General features: G+C 39.9%; 1 long non-coding RNA gene across 1 annotated transcript; it reads left to right on the forward strand.

The window, feature by feature from the left end:
• The first annotated feature begins 5,523 nt into the window (after positions 1-5,523).
• On the forward strand, positions 5,524-6,103 carry LOC143104095 (uncharacterized). Its single transcript, XR_012982998.1, has 3 exons — positions 5,524-5,537; positions 5,780-5,890; positions 6,021-6,103. It is a non-coding gene; the product is annotated as an uncharacterized LOC143104095 (long non-coding RNA).
• The last annotated feature ends 11,673 nt before the right edge of the window (positions 6,104-17,776 follow it).

Below are 17,776 nucleotides of genomic sequence, written 5' to 3' on the forward strand. Positions count from 1 at the left end.
TTTTTTAAATGTTTTATCCAGACGGATTTTAAAAGTCCACCCAGATATGTAGAAGCTACCCTTCATGATATGAATGGATATTCTGCCTGCCAATTTCATTCAGGCGATTTCGTAAGGTATGTATCTTTAACTTTTTTTAAATGTTTTATCCAGACGGATTTTAAAAGTCCACCCAGAGATGTAGAAGCTACCCTTCATGATATGAATGGATATTCTGCCTGCCAATTTCGTTCAGCCTCAAACAGGTTAACAATTGTGTCATTCATGCTAACTAACGTTAGCTAACATTAACTTACAATTACTGTTCATGTTAAATATACACAAAGACAGACTCATAAAAACATAGTTCTTTGTTCACTGGGTATGTACGGAAGCTTATTGCTGCCACACTAAAATAAATAAAAAGTCTCAGTATTATGTAATTACGTGAAAAGTTTCTTGTTATAACAATATCTTTTTCATGTTTTAACAAGATATTTATCACGTTATTACATGAAATTATCATGTTATTTCATGATACTGATATTTTCACGTTATAACATGAAAATATCATGTTATTTCAAGATATGATATTTTTACGTTTTAACAAGATATTTATCACGTTATTACATGAAATTATCACGTTATTTCATGATACTGATATGATACTGATATTTTCACCCTTCCCCACAGCCTTAGAAATGACAGCGATGACCTGACATGCAGGCTACCGAGCCAGAGCGGTCTATACATTCACCCACATTGCGTGAAGATTTGCATATTTATCAAAGCCCTTTCTCCCTCTTGCGTCAAGTTAGCGAAAGTTTTATTTATTGTGTTGATAAGAAGATAAAGCAGAACTATGAGGCTGTGTGAGCCATACAGTCTATGGTGTGAGCAGGCTATCCTGCACAGAACCTCTCTATCGGCCTCCTTTTCAGCAGCTCTCTGCCGATACACACACATCCCTCTTCGCTGCTCTTCAGTCAGCTGGGAATTGACCACACACACAGCCTACATACTCATACACACATGCACAAAAACAAACACTCATCAAGCAGCACTGTAATAGCAGTCAGGGTGCAAGTTCATAGACACGACTAGTTATCATTTATGCCAGCCATGAGCTCTCGTGGCCTTGTTTCGTTTAGTTTTGTTATTTTGAAATAACGTGATAATTTCATGTAAAAACGTGATAAATATCTTGTAAAAACGTGAAAAAATCCTATCTTGAAATAACATGATATTTTCATGTTATAACGTGAAAATATCATTATCATGAAATAACGTGATAATTTCATGTAATAACGTGATACATATCTTGTTAAAACATGAAAAAGATATTGTTATAACAAGAAACTTTTCACGTAATTACATAATACTGAACCTTTTTATTTCTTTTAGTGTGGCAGCAATAAGCTTCCGTAGGTATGAACTGCTGACAGAAACAAAACGAACTTTAACAACGAACTAAAATGAGCATACCAAGCTGGTTAACATTAGCAGACCATATAGCTAGCATCAGTGCTAATTAAATATGCTTCGTGGTGGTTGTAGCCTAGACTATGGTTGCAGCTAACGTTTGTCAGCTAATATTAGCCAACACAGTTGAAGTAATGTTAGTCTCATCACAAGCCACACGTACGGTAATAATAATGGCAAACAACATCTTATTAATTCATTCAGGGTAGCTTCATATTATAGCCATGTAACTTAACTTTACTGGGTGTTTTTGGTTGTAGCAGAGAAGACGGGCTCTGGTTGTAGCATCAGACAGTCATTTAGCTAACGTTACCCGGTAATGCAGTGATTAGTTCCCCCCTCATTATGAAATACTTTTTAAAGTTTTTCACTGTTTTTCTCAGTTGCTAAAACACTAAAACTCATTGGCTGAAGAAAGTTCTCAGTTGCCTGAACTCATTTAGCTAATTGTTCAGTCTGTTGTCAATACCTTAAACCATTTCACATGGTAAAACACAATTTGTAGATCCCACTTACACTTTTCACCAAAACTCTAAACACATTCGCATTCTCAAAACACATTCTGAACTCTAATGCACATGTCATCCATACTGGTAAACACAAGTGACGACAATTACAGTTTTTTTCAATTGCTAAAACACAATTTCTGAAACTTTGCTCCATTTTCTTAAAGCATTAAACATAAAACCCTATTTACAAGCACTATTTACAAAACCTCTGACTCCTCTTGCAAAATCAAACTTTCGCCTCAACAGGAAACATCAAGTACTTTGCTTTGCTCTTTGCATTTTTTTGTTCTTCCTCCTCCTTGTACCTCTATTTTTACAGTATCCTGCATCTCACAAACTTGTCCTTTGATTCTTGTTCTTTGTTGATATGAACTTGCACCAGTCAAAATCTATTGAGCAGTCAGCACTGTAAACAAATGGCAGGGCCATACGATTTGTTTACAGTATTGTACAGTATACAGCCTACAATGCACTGTACTACAGTGTCCAATAAAAATCCTCTTTCTTGCCATCCTCCCCTTCCTCCTCATCCCCCACCTTGCATATACTCGTCCATTTTCATTCCCACCTTCAACAACCTGTTTGCTTTCTGAACTGGCGTATATTGGTTTTGTCACATCATTTGAAAAAAGTGAAATCAATTTTGAGTGGTTGTGTTTAATCGATGTGTATGTCTATTTCTATTTCATTTTTGCCACTTGTGTTTACCAGTATGGATACAGTACATGAGCATTAGTGCAGAATGTGTTTTGAGAATGAGTGTTTAAAGTTTTTCTAAAAATTGTGTTTTACCATGTGAAATGGTTTAAGGTATTGACAACAGACTGAATAATTAGCTTAATGAGTTCAAGCAACTGAGAACTTTCTTCAGCCAATGGATTTTAGTGTTTTAGCAACTGAGAAAAACTGTAAGTACTCATATATTTTAGATGTTACATGTAATGTACATATACTGTATATATCACCACATATGTATTGTGCATACATTGTATGTGCATGGTCTCATATATACATATATATTGTAACATATATTGTGCATATATGTTACAATATATATGTACATATATCTTTACAAATATTACCAATACATTTCCCCATATACATCTGAATACATTATGGTGGATATTTCTAACTAATTTGGGGCAGTCATGGCCTACTGGTCAGGACTTGAAACCGAAGGGTTGCTGGTTCGATCCCCGACCAATAGATAAAATGCTGACCTGATCACGATGTTGTGGCACCATTCTTCATGGCACCAAATGTTGTGGCAACATCACTCCAAATACTACATGGCAACATCATCGGCTGACGTCGCCGGTACATTTCCCACAGCACCAAATGGCAACGTCATCGGCTGACCTAATCACGATGTTGTGGCAACATTACTCCAAATACTACATGGCAACATCATCGGCTGACGTCGCCGGTACATTTCCCACAGCACCAACTGGCAACGTCATTGGCTGACCTAATCACGATGTTGTGGCAATATCACTCCAAATACTACATGGCAACATCATCGGCTGACGTCGCGGGGACGTTTCCCACGGAACCAAATGTCAACGTCATCAGCTGACCCGTTTACAACGTTGTGGCAACATCACTCCAAATACTACATGTCAACGTCATTGGCTGACGTCGCAGGGACATTTCCTGATACTAAATGGCAACGTCATCAGCTGACCTGATCATGATGTTGTGGCAACATCACTCACAATACTACATGGCACACTCTCAAAAATAGGGGTACGGTTGGGGTACATTTTTGTTCTTTTAGGTACAACTTTTGACCCTGTACCTTAAAGGGAACAAAATTGAGCCCCTAAAGTACTAATATGTACCATTCCTGGATCATTAATGTACCTTTTCGCAAAGGGACCATATTTGTACCTAAGGGTACAAAAAGTACATGGCCTGTCACTCAAAAGTTGTTGGGGGAGGAGATTCGGGACGGGAGCAACCGTTATTTTCCCCCTCAACTTTGTTCATCTCACTCACCAAGAAATGGAGCAACTTTCAGTGAGGAGCTTGGTGTGAGAAAACACATGTGCAGGATGGAATAATCTTTGTGGAAGAGGAGGCAAAGCTATTCAGAGGTAAGGTGTAGTTGCAATTTATCGAAATTTGGTTTGTACATTGTAAATAGCCTACTGTTACAGTAATGGAGTCAGATTGTTGGCTTAAAGGCTAACATTAGCATTCGCTAGCAACTTAGCCTAGGTTAGCTATGAATTCAGATATTTTTAAATGGAGTTCAAACTCCTTCAATAATGCATGACTATCGTGATAAATGGTAAGGAAATGATTTGTGTGTGTGTTTTATCTACTATTTCCCATGTCAATGTTAAGTTTTTGTGGAAGCCATTAAAGCCAACTTTCACTAGCAATCATTATCCTAACTAGCTTAGCCCATAGATATATGAGCATATCCTAGCACTGTTAGCCATACATACTTGCTAACTTCCCTGAAAGGCTGGTTTAATATCAATGGTAGTGCAGGTGAAAGAAGCCTGGTAAGTGCATACATGCAGTAAGCATGATCACTCTCAACACTGTCATTTTGTTTAGGTGAAAATTAATTAGTTGAGTTGCCTATGTTCACCAGAACATCCTGGTTGTCATTGCTTATCTAGTTAGAAGCTAGAGGGAGCAACTCAGAACCATTCTATAATGTTATAAAGTTACTCAGAGCTTGATAATGGTCTAAAGTAAATCTAACGTTAATCCTTCTCACAGATACCCACCAAGGCAGAACATGGCCACTTGGAAGTAAGCTTACCTTTCCTAAAGGATCTAATGCAGGGATGGGCAAACTACGGCCCGCGGGCCGGATCCGGCCCGCCAAGCACTTTTATCCGGCCCGCCGAGCATTTCATTTAGGCTAGTTATCAGGCTGCTCGCTATTTATTTCCTGCGATAGACGTTGGTTAGCTTTACTGCAAACTGCTTTTCACTCTTCTTAGATAACGTTTACAATGTCAATGTCAAAACATCATGTTAAATAGAGATAACATCATGTTAAACTAAGTTAACTCTTAGTTATCTCCTTTGCAGCAGATCTAACGTGAACATATGCAATCCATTTAATTGGGAACGCGTCTGCACTCACGAGAGGGAGAGAGAGCCGCAGGTTCCAGCTGGCTTGTGATTGTTGATAATTGATATCTCCTCCTTATAAGAAAGTTTTAAAAGGAAATCATGAAGGCAACAGTAGTTCCCACTACTGACCATTTAAAAACTGTGAGAGGGCCCAGCCGTAGGTACAGCACTAGCCATAGTGGAGCAGGCAGAAGATCATTGAGAAATAAACGTGAATTAAAGCGACTGTCTTAAAGCGATAGTGTACAATTTATACATTTGTTTAACAGCATAAAATTAGCAGTATTTTTAAAACAAATTAGCAGTATTTTAAAACAAATACTTTTCATACTAAATTATAGGCTATAAAAAATGTATTTTTTTAGGCGTGTGTCGTGGGGGGGGGGTTGTGTGGCCCGCCGGCCAATTTTCAAAACCCAATGTGGCCCTTAAGCCAAAAAGTTTGCCCACCCCTGATCTAATGGCTACGTAAGTTACCCAACTTGGTGTTTTTTTTGTAATGGTATTTTTCTTATTGATGTTAAATACATATAGAAAAGTATTGCATAATAAATTATGCAAATTATAATAATACAGACAACTTTTTGATTTTTTTTTGTCCAATAGCAATTTATATATTGGTTAAGATTATCTTTGTGCTATTTCATTGTTGTGTCATTTTGTTTAATTATATTATTCTATTGCATGGCATTTGTCTCTCAAACACATAGTGGAGCAGGCAGCTTTTGTTCATGAAGATACGGTGAAAAGGAGTAAGGAGAAGTTTGGGAGAGTCAGCCGGTCCATGGAACTTGTAATGAATCAACGCTGATCTATGCCAGGTGAGCAGATTCATATAGTTACATACATGTATTAGACAAGGTATTTTACACAATCTGTCTGAGGCTATTTATTTGTGTGGTTGAAAAAAATCTTATTCTGAGGTTTGTGTTTGCATTTTGCTTCCAACAGATGTAAAACCCCTGCTGTCATTGGTGAGGCTACCACTGCTATTGAAAATATGTGAACGTCCTGTAGATCAAGTAAGGTTCCAGTAAGTCAAAGTGGATATATGCAGAGGAACAGAAGTTGAAGAGGGGGGAAACAGCAGCCTCTACTGCTGTTGACCTTTACTTAGCACACTCTCCTGAAGAATATGTTGGATTTCTGCCAGTTTTTGAAATTGAACTTTGGTGCCTTTTGAGACTCTTGCCTTTTTAGTGGCTCGCCTCATGATTGGAAGGATTGGAGTGTGTTTTCTGATTGATTGATTTATTGGTGAGGTAATGAACATTGTAACAATATATTGTACATTTTTACAGGCTTGCTAATATTTCCCAAAGGCTTGCACATTGTTTTCTGAGATACTACTCTAAAATGTCGCTATATGACTCATTACATCACACATATCGTTCACTCAATTCTATGGTGTATGCACTGTGAATGAGATCTAAGATCATAGCTACTAAGTTACTGCAAGGACTTTGTTAATTTTGCAACGTGTAATGGTTATGGCAAGCAGATACTGTATTTTCATCACTGTCACATACACGAGTATTAACATGAACTTGAAAGCATACAAGGTTTGTTGGAGTAATTACTAGCTCAAATATTGGTATTTTATAGATCATATAAAGGTGTTATTAGTGCTATCGTGCAAATTAATATATTTTTTTCCTTCTGCGTATAAACACAATGTGGCTATTCAGGCAAAATATTGTAAACCAAAGTGTTTTATTATTTACACTTACATTAAGAGTCATAACATGTTTTACGTGAATATGTATATTGATATGGATATAAGATATTTTGATGTTTTGATATGAATGTGTTTTTAATATGAACATGTTAACATTTATTGTACCTGTATTCATGTGAAGTATTGTGTGTAATATCCCCCCAGAATAAACATTTAAATGTACTTATTGGTTGTGCATATATTTTAGTTATACCACCTTAAATTTTCACTGGGGTTGTACCCTTGAAGTACAGAATAGTACCTTTTAAGGGTACTATGTGATAATGATATATACAGGTACATTTTAGTCATTGCAGGTACACAAGTGTACCTTGATGGGTACAGATGGCTAGGGTACACAAATGTACCTGCATTCATAGGTACAGTATTGTACCTCAAAAGGGTACTGCCCCAGCGACAAGCATTTGTACCGACTTAGGTACACACTGGTACTTCCATTTCTTAGAGTGCAACGTCATAGGCAGATGTCGCGGAAACGTTTCCCACAGCACCAACTGGCAATGTCACCAGCTGACCTAATCACAATGTTGTGGCACCGTTCTTGGTACCAAATTGCAACATCATCAGCTGACCAGGTCACGACGTCGCTGCAATGTCACTAATGGTACTGTCACAGTGAATTTGTTCCGGCCAGGGAAAAAGTTCCGGATGACGCAACAATACCGTTCTAATCAGCTGTCTGATATGGTGTGCGCTCGTGAATATAAAGCAGGGGGAGCAGTTCCGGAAGACGTAACAATAGCCTACTTGTAAGACGTAACAATAACCTACCTTATTTTTTACAGTCTATGATTAAGACATTTGAATGAGAAAACATACTGAAGTAGACATTGAATTACAGTCGGATGGACAACAAATGCAGTGATGGCCTATGCGTTTTCTATAACGAGGCTGAACTTGGCACCACTTTCGTTTCCGCGGGGGAAGACCACTTTCAGATCGCGGGGGAGTTAAGTTTCCGTTCCACCTTAAATAATGCAATTTTCTACCTCGTCCACAAGGGGCCAGTGTTGACCGCAAATCCGCGATAACACAGGCATGTGCCTGTTGCAGATGAACAGGCATTGTTCACAGACGTTCAAAAGCCTGTATATCTTTTTTCTGTTGACTCCACTGCCGAATGTTTTGAGAAATGTTGCCTTTTGTGTTCTATTAAATAATTTGGTAATTTAGAGGGGGGGGGGGGGTTATGTAGAGGGTGGCAGATTATGTAGTTTTTTCTTTATTTTCTGTGCTGGATCTTTTGATACATGTTGTGTTATGTTTTTTTCTATTAAATAATTTTGTTAATTTTACACTGGGGGGGGGGGGGGGGGGGTAGCAGATTTTGAAGTAAATGTATTCCCTACGGCCTACATGTCATTTTGCATCGGACTTTTCAACACATTCTGAAACTACACTCTCTCCTCTTTCCAATGACACCCCACTTGTGAAATTCTATGGTTGAAAAAGCCCTTTTTTGCCCCTCTGAAAATACAGTATATATTTTGTGAAATTGCAGAATTTCAACCCTTGAACAGGGGCAGATATCCCATGAAGGATTTTGCAAGGGATCTTTCACCACATTCTGAAACTACACTTCCTCCCCTTTCCAATGACACCCCACTTGTGAAATTCTATGGTTGAAAATGCCCTTTTTTGCCCCTCTGAAAATACAGTATATATTTGTGGAAATTGCAGATTTTCAGCACTAGAACAGCGACTGATGTCCCATGAAGGATTTTGCAAGGGATATTTCACCACATTCTATATCTACACTTCCTCCCCTTTCCAATGACACCCCACTTGTGAAATTCTATGGTGGAAAATGGGATATATAGCCCCTCTGAAAATATAATATGTATTTGTGAAATTGCAGAATTTCAACACTTGAACAGGGACAGATAGCCCATGAAGGATTTTGCAAGGGATCTTTCACCACATTCTGAAACTACACTTCCTCCCCTTTCCAATGACACCCCACTTGTGAAATTCTATGGTGGAAAATGCCCTTTTTTGCCCCTCTGAAAATACAATATATATTTTGTGAAATTGCAGATTTTCAGCACTACAACAGCGACTGATGTCCCATGAAGGATTTTGCAAGGGATATTTCACCACATTCTATATCTACACTTCCTCCCCTTTCCAATGAAACCCCACTTGTGAAATTCTATGGTGGCAAATGCCCTTTTTTGCCCCTCTGAAAATACAGTATAAATTTTGTGAAATTGCAGAATTTCAGCACTTGAACAGGGACAGATAGCCTATGAAGGATTTTGCAAGGGATATTTCACCACATTCTATAACTACTCCATCTCCTCTTTCCAATGACACCCCACTTGTGAAATTCTATGGTTGAAAATGCCCTTTTTTGCCCCTCTGAAAATACAGTATATATTTGTGGAAATTGCAGATTTTCAGCACTAGAACAGCGACTGATGTCCCATGAAGGATTTTGCAATATTTCACCACATTCTATATCTACACTTCCTCCCCTTTCCAATGACACCCCACTTGTGAAATTCTATGGTGGAAAATTGGATATTTAGCCCCTCTAAAAACAGTATATATTTTGTGAAATTGCAGAATTTCAACACTTGAACAGGGACAGATAGCCCATGAAGGATTTTGCAAGGGATGTTTCACCACATTCTGAAACTACACCTCCTCCCCTTTCCAATGACACCCCACTTGTGAAATTCTATGGTGGAAAATTGGATATTTAGCCCCTCTGAAAATATAATATGTATTTGTGAAATTGCAGAATTTCAACACTTGAACAGGGACAGATAGCCCATGAAGGATTTTGCAAGGGATCTTTCACCACATTCTGAAACTACACTTCCTCCCCTTTCCAATGACACCCCCAATTTCAGCACTTGAACAGCTACACACATCCCATAATGTCCTTTGCATCGGCTGTTTCAACACATTCCGAAACTACACTCGCTCTTCTTTCCAATGACAACCCCCCATGTGAAACCCCCATCGCATAAAATGGCTTTGTTTTCGATTAGAACTCCCATTGCCTATTTCTCTCATTGCAGTTTTTATACACTAAAATTGGTCCCTATTGGTCTAGACTGATTTGTTGCAAACAATTCCACTGTATATGAATAGTTGAGTGTGTCCTCTTCCAATGACTTCCTTCATGAGCAATTCCATCCAAGAAAATAGGCTTTTTTAATTTCAAAATCCTCAAGCTATTATTCTGATTGTGGCTTTCAACACTACATTTTCTCCCTATCACTCAAGTCATTTGGCACATTTTGGTCATTTTGGGGGCCAAGCAGTGAAGCTGCGAAGCATCATTACTGTTTCTAGCTTTTCTTATTGGGGGCCAGTAGCAAAGCCCAATTGTATATTTACGCTTTCCTATTATTCGGGACCAAGCAGTGTAGGCACCCATTGTGTTTGTACATTTTCCTTTTATTGGGGGCCAAGCATCAAAGCTGCAAGGCACCCACTGTGTGGTTATATGTTTTCCCATCCTAAGAACACACAATAAATGTGGAGTCTTTTTACCACTGTGGGGGCGCTATAATCACAGGATGTAGGCTGATATATCAGTAATGCTTTCGCGTACCGAAACAAAACTTGGTATATGGACTTAAGACCCCATCCCGAGGACACACAATATATTTGGTGACCTTGGACCACTAGGAGGTACTAAAGTTACAGGAAATGAGCTCATATCTTGGCAATGCTTTCTCGTACCAAAACCAGACTTAGGTCATGGATTCTCCACACAATAATGTTGGTGATGTTTGGTCACTAGGGATAGATTAGATTAGATTGGACTCAACTTTATTGTCATTGTGCAGAGTACAAATTCAGACACTGCTCTTGCTTGCTTGCCTGCCGGTTCACACTTCACCCCTCACTCTCAGTGCAACATGCACCTCCACCATCAAAGGCTGATGCACCCCTCCCCCACAACATGTTCATGAACAATGCGACTACACTAACGCTGTTCACAAGCCACCAGTCTACAGCCACCAAATACCCCTCATCCCCCCATCCCCCCTCCTCTGGACAAGGGGAAGAGTGCTGTGAGTATCATGTTCCTTGACTTCTCCAGTGCTTTTAACACCATCCAACCCCTCAGACTGGGTGAAAAACTCCTGCAGATGATTGTGGATGCTCATCTGGTATCCTGGATTGCAGACTACCTGATAGAGCGGCCACAATTCGTCAGACTGAAGAACTGCCTCTCCGACACCGTGATCAACAGCACTGGAGCTCCACAGGGAGCAGTGCTCTCTTCAGTCCTTTTCAACCTGTACATGTCTGACTTCTGCTACAACACAGAGTCATGCCACATGCAGAAATTTTCAGACGATACTGCAATTGTGGGGTGTATCAGGGATGGGCAGGAGGAGGAATATAGGAGCCTGGTGAAGGACTTTGTGCAATGTCCGGAGGTCTAAGCCCGCTCTGCTCCCAGTTACCATTGAGGGGGTCAATGTGGAGGTGGTAAGCACTTACAAGTAGCTGGGGATACATCTGTACAATACACTGGACTGGTCAGTCAACACTGAAGCACTCACAAAAAATATGAACACAATTCCCCCATCCTAGCATCTTTACACTGGTTACCTGTTAAAAGTCTCATTGACTTAAAAATATTACTTCTAACATACAAACATGGCTGGGCACCTATATTACAGATCTTTTAGTACCATATTACCCACCAGACTGCTACGATCACAGAATACTAGACTTCTTGTAATCCCAACAGTAGAGGCAGAGCTTTCTGCTACAGCGCACCCCTCCTCTGGAAATAACTCTCTCCATCAATTTTATAAGCAGACACCCTCCCTATTTCCAAGTTTAGACTTAAAGGAACACGCCACCCAAAATCAGTAGTGATATATGTTCTTACCGTAACTTTCACGAGTTGAGTCGTACCTCTCCCGCGTCGGTAGGTGCACTCAAACGCTCTGTCGCGCGGCGCGAATGTGTTAGCATGTTGCTATGCTAGCGGGCTCTGCCGTGGCCGTAGAGAGAGGCACATAGCAGTATTCAAACACCTCCACGTTTTACCTACTTAAATACAGTTGCACGAGTAGTTGATGAAAAATGTTAGGGCACACAACATGAAACGTGACGATTTTCCAAGCGAATAAACATGAGAACTACAATGTGTGGCGCAATAGCACTTGGGAGTACTTCGACCTAGCGTGGTAATATTATTAACACCTAATTGTAGATCCTATCCACCACAGAGTTTAGAATCCATGCTGGATCGACCCTCAGCCTCTCCCTCCCCTCTGAGCGAGAGAGGCACACACACTAGAGATGCGCTGATGGGCTATTATTTCAACCATAACTGCATAGCAAAACTTATCATCCATCAGCACTAAAGTTTGTTGACCAATTTTCAAAACTGCACCCGCCATTCGCTGGTTGTTTTAATGTAGGCTATATGGGTGATGCAGCGCTGCTGACGTGAGGCTAGAAAGCCCTTGCCTGTTCTAGAAAGACTGATCTAATGCAGCAAGGCAAAAGTCGTACATTGGCTAGGCCTATCCCCAGAATATCAGCAGTAAACTCAGTCTCTGTCGCGCAAAACAGTCTCCAAATAAAACGCACATCGGCCTGTTGCCTATTCTGCCAGCTTGTGACAATATATCGTCCAAAATGCTTGATTGCATTGCATTCTCCACATTTTTAGCTACATTTTCATGTACCACATCAGCATTTTTGTTCAGTGAATCTTTTGTAAATTGCTTTACAATTACCGTCGGGCCCTTGTCAGCAGACTTCGGCTTGCCTCTTGCCATATTCACTCCTTGTCTTCCGATGTCATTTCTGAGTCATCTACAGATGTTCACCTCCCTAAATAGAACCAACTTCAACCTGTGTTATATCCTAGATGAGACTGCCTGGGTTATTTTGCTTAGATATTAGCCTATATATAAAACACATAATTGTAGCCTACCATTCAGGGAATAGGCATTTAAAAGAGAGACAGAGAGTGATATGACTAAGAAATGACATCGGGCGATGGCAGTGCGAGATGTTCAGAACGTAAGAGCTAAAACTTCTACAAACTCACTAACATCCACAGCGGAAAAAGAAGGTAAGAAAAATAGTCGGAAAACTTAGATGTGTAAGGCAAGCAAGCAAGTTTGGCGATTGTTACTAAAAATGTGAACATGCACGTTGCATTGTTGTGCGGTGGACTTTCAGAATGAATGGAGTCGGAGTTTCTTTAATATCGAGGCGTCATATTTGTCCGATGGCCTGCTAGGCTATAAAATGAATTGCGATGTCTGTCTGAAAAAGACGCGCTCGTGCAGTCAAAATGAATGGGAGTCTTCAGAACAGGCTTGTCAGTCAACCTGACATAACAGTGTGTAAAGTAGCCTTTAATGTGAATGACTTGTTATTTTATCAAGGATTTCTTTCTTTTTGCAAAAAATAAAGTAGTCTACAATAGGCATTAATTAGTAGGCCAGGAGCATGCTGAAATTATGTGGCAAATTGCGTTTTTTATTACAATGATAAAATTGTAAAAGGACGTGACCGAAGCTGAGGCAAGCCAGGCAATAGGCCTATAGGCCCGACGGTAATTGTAAAGCAATTTACAAAAGATTCACTGAACAAAAATGCTGATGTGGTACATGAAAATGTAGCTAAAAATGTGGAGAATGCAATGCAATCAAGCATTTTGGACGATATATTGTCACAAGCTGGCAGGCAACAGGCCGATGTGCGTTTTATTTGGAGACTGTTTTGCGCGACAGAGACTGAGTTTGCTGCTGATATTCTGGGGATAGGCCTAGCCAATGTACGACTTTTGCCTTTTAATATATTTGCTGCATTAGATCAGTCTTTCTAGAACAGGCAAAGGCTTTCTAGCCTCATGTCAGCAGCGCTGCATCACCCATATAGCCTACATTAAAACAACCAGCGGATGGCGGGTGCAGTTTTGAAAATTGGTCAACAAACTTTAGTGCTGATGGATGGCTGATGGATGATAAGTTTTGCTATGCAGTTATGGTTGAAATAATAGCCCATCAGCGCATCTATAGCATGTGTGCCTCTCTCGCTCAGAGGGGAGGGAGAGGCTGAGGGTCGATCCAGCATGGATTCTAAACTCTGTGGTGGATAGGATCTACAATTAGGTGTTAATAATATTACCACGCTAGGTCGAAGTACTCCCAACTGCTATTGCGCCACACATTGTAGTTCTCATGTTTATTCGCTTGGAAAATCGTCACGTTTCATGTTGTGTGCCCTAACATTTTTCATCAACTACTCGTGCAACTGTATTTAAGTAGGTAAAACGTGGAGGTGTTTGAATACTGCTATGTGCCTCTCTCTACGGCCACGGCAGAGCCCGCTAGCATAGCAACATGCTAACACATTCGCGCTGCGCGACAGAGCGTTTGAGTGCACCTACCGACGCGGGAGAGGTACGACTCAACTCGTGAAAGTTACGGTAAGAACATATATCACTACTGATTTTGGGTGGCGTGTTCCTTTAAAACATACATCTTTAGTGCCTCCCATAGTTAGGTATGGTGTAGTGTGGAACTTCCGGGTTTTTATTGGAATGGACCACCTCTGCTGTGTCCTCATGTGACTGGCGCCCTAGTCTTGTGTGTCATGGTGGCAACTGACTACCATTCACCATGCCTTAGGTATGCTGCTGTAGCATAGCGCTGTCATGGACTTTTCATGTGTCACGCCGTACAACTCTGCTTCTTTCTCTCTCTCAACTCCCCCTCTTACCTTTTGTCTTTGTCTTGCCATTCAACTCCCTCTTCTCTCCTAGGCAAGTTCAACTCCCTCTTCTCTCCCTCTCTTGCCTTTTGTCTCTATAGTATAACACTATATAATACCATTGATATACTTATTAATACTAACCATCATGACTTATAGTAATACCTACTATTTATCTCTCTTTCTTCCCTCTTACCTCACTTGTGAGCAGTGTTGCCACAGTTACCTTGAAAAAGTCATCTGATTACTGATTACTGATTACTCCTTTAAAAAGTAACTTAGTTACTTTACTGATTACTTGATTTTAAAAGTAACTAAGTTAGATTACAAGTTACTTTATTAGTTACTTTCAGCAGCTGCCGACAACACCCCCAATAAAAATGATAACGGTTTTGTCAATACTCAATATAGGAAGTGGCAAGTGCATTTTAACAGCAATGTATAGTAGACATCCCAACCTAACCTACTTAGATACTGAAATTCAGATGTTTGTTCAATAATGTCTAAGTACACCAAATAAGGAAGGCCTATTGATAGAAACTGTTATAGTAAAATATGTAGATTTTTTTTCATGTAGCCTTGGCAACTAGCCATCTTGTAGCCTATAGGCCTGAATAATATGCAAATGAAATTACAGTTGTTAAACTCACCTCAACAAGTCTTTTGCAATCATTTAACCCGCCGTGAGCAATGCTAAAGTTGCTGTTACAAACAGTGCAGTGTGCAAGATTATCATTATGTTTTAATCTTTTGAGACAATTGGGTACACTTTTGTGTAGTCTGATGTGAAATGGGTCTTAAATCTTCCTTTTTGAGGGGCACTGACGCTGCCATGACGCTTCTGTTCCTAGATACACTGAACTGATTAATTATGTTTGGGAGAAAAGAGATATAAGCACTTACACTGAAAATGGATTGGTTGATTTAGCAAAACAGACCAGGATGCTCTCTGTCTTGGATGCGCTTCAGGCACAAACGCACCCCTCCTCTCTCTCTCCCTCTCCGTTGTGTGCGCATTAAGCTATGCACACGCGATTTGAAGCAAAGATTCTAGAATCTTTGATTTGAAGTCCGGTCTGGCTTCCGTGCTCTTGTTCGCTCTAGGTTCCGGGAGATTGTATGTAATTTGCGGGCGTCAGGAAGCCGCTATCAATATGTGGGAGTCTCCCAAAACTTCGGGAGACTTGGGATGTCTAGCTAGACAGCACTTTGTCGCCAGCACAGAATGTACAATGTAGCCTAGCTACCCAGTACTTGAGATATGACAATTCCTAATCCCTATGGACAATACATGCCCTACATTGGACTATTTGAATTTCCTGACACTAAATAGGATTCATGCATACATCGTACTGGTTATGTAACCATTTTACCTCTTTGTAACATACCTCAGGTTGTTGTGTTCTATTCTGTACACCTAACTAACCTATTAATTTATTATGTATACAGTACAGACCTTACTGCCCTGTAACTGATCCTAGGCAGATAGGTCAGGCCCTTGAGTCTTGTATCCACTCAAGGTTTCTTCCTATATGTATCTCCAATTGTGGAGATACATATAGGTGTGAAAAGTGGCCTGAAGTGAATAAGTGGCCAGAGTAGAATAAGTGTGCAAAGTTTGAGCATTTTACTATGTACATTTGTATGTGCTGCCATGGACTCCCATGGCATTAGAAAGAAGCATAATAACAAATCCTACTAGCCCTATAGGGTCCCTACGCAGTTTCAATGCTTGCCCCCCAATAAGACATGGTAGAAACACTAATGGCCCCAAAAATGACAGAAATGTGGCAAATGACTTTTAAGTGATAGGGACCAAATGTAGTGCTGAAAATGTATAATCAGAAAAATAGGCCAAAATAAATTTCCCATGACAAATGAGAAGTCTAGACCAAATCTAGTGCTGAAAATAATCAATTTCTCAAATACATTTTATTTTCAAGGGCCATTTTTAACGATAGAATTTCATATAGGGGGTGTCATTGGAAAGAGGAGAGGGTGTAGTTTCAGAATGTGGTGAAACATCCCTTGCAAAATCCTTCCTAAGATGAGTATGGCTGTTCAAGTGCTGAAATTCATCAATTTCACAAATACATACTATATATTCAAAGGGCAAAAAAGGGCATTTTCCACCATAGAATTTCACAAGTGGGGTGTCATTGGAAAGGGGAGGAAGTGTAGTTTCAGAATGTGGTGAAACATCCCTTGCAAAATCCTTCATGGGCTATCTGTCCCTGTTCAAGTGCTGAAATTCTGCAATTTCACAAATACATATTATATTTTCAGAGGGGCTAAATATCCAATTTTCCACCATAGAATTTCACAAGTGGGGTGTCATTGGAAAGGGGAGGAAGTGTAGATATAGAATGTGGTGAAATATCCCTTGCAAAATCCTTCATGACACATCAGTCGCTGTTCTAGTGCTGAAAATCAGCAATTTCCACAAATATATACTGTATTTTCAGAGGGGCAAAAAAGGGCATTTTCAACCATAGAATTTCACAAGTGGGGTGTCATTGGAAAGGGGAGGAAGTGTAGTTTCAGAATGTGGTGAAAGATCCCTTGCAAAATCCTTCATGGGATATCTGTCCCTGTTCAAGTGCTGAAATTCTGCAATTTCACAAAATATATATTGTATTTTCAGAGGGGCAAAAAAGGGCATTTTCCACCATAGAATTTCACAAGTGGGGTGTCATTGGAAAGGGGAGGAGGTGTAGTTTCAGAATGTGGTGAAACATCCCTTGCAAAATCCTTCATGGGCTATCTGTCCCTGTTCAAGTGTTGAAATTCTGCAATTTCACAAATACATATTATATTTTCAGAGGGGCTAAATATCCAATTTTCCACCATAGAATTTCACAAGTGGGGTGTCATTGGAAAGGGGAGGAAGTGTAGATATAGAATGTGGTGAAATATCCCTTGCAAAATCCTTCATGGGACATCAGTCGCTGTTCTAGTGCTGAAAATCTGCAATTTCCACAAATATATACTGTATTTTCAGAGGGGCAAAAAAGGGCATTTTCAACCATAGAATTTCACAAGTGGGGTGTCATTGGAAAGGGGAGGAAGTGTAGTTTCAGAATGTGGTGAAAGATCCCTTGCAAAATCCTTCATGGGATATCTGCCCCTGTTCAAGGGTTGAAATTCTGCAATTTCACAAAATATATACTGTATTTTCAGAGGGGCAAAAAAGGGCATTTTCAACCATAGAATTTCACAAGTGGGGTGTCATTGGAAAGAGGAGAGAGTGTAG

Source organism: Alosa pseudoharengus, unplaced genomic scaffold (assembly GCF_046254945.1).
Source record: "Alosa pseudoharengus isolate Yale_2024_CS ecotype anadromous, Long Island Sound unplaced genomic scaffold, YU_APseudo_1.1 YU_APseudo_1.1_scf_5, whole genome shotgun sequence".
Lineage (NCBI taxonomy): Eukaryota > Metazoa > Chordata > Actinopteri > Clupeiformes > Clupeidae > Alosa > Alosa pseudoharengus.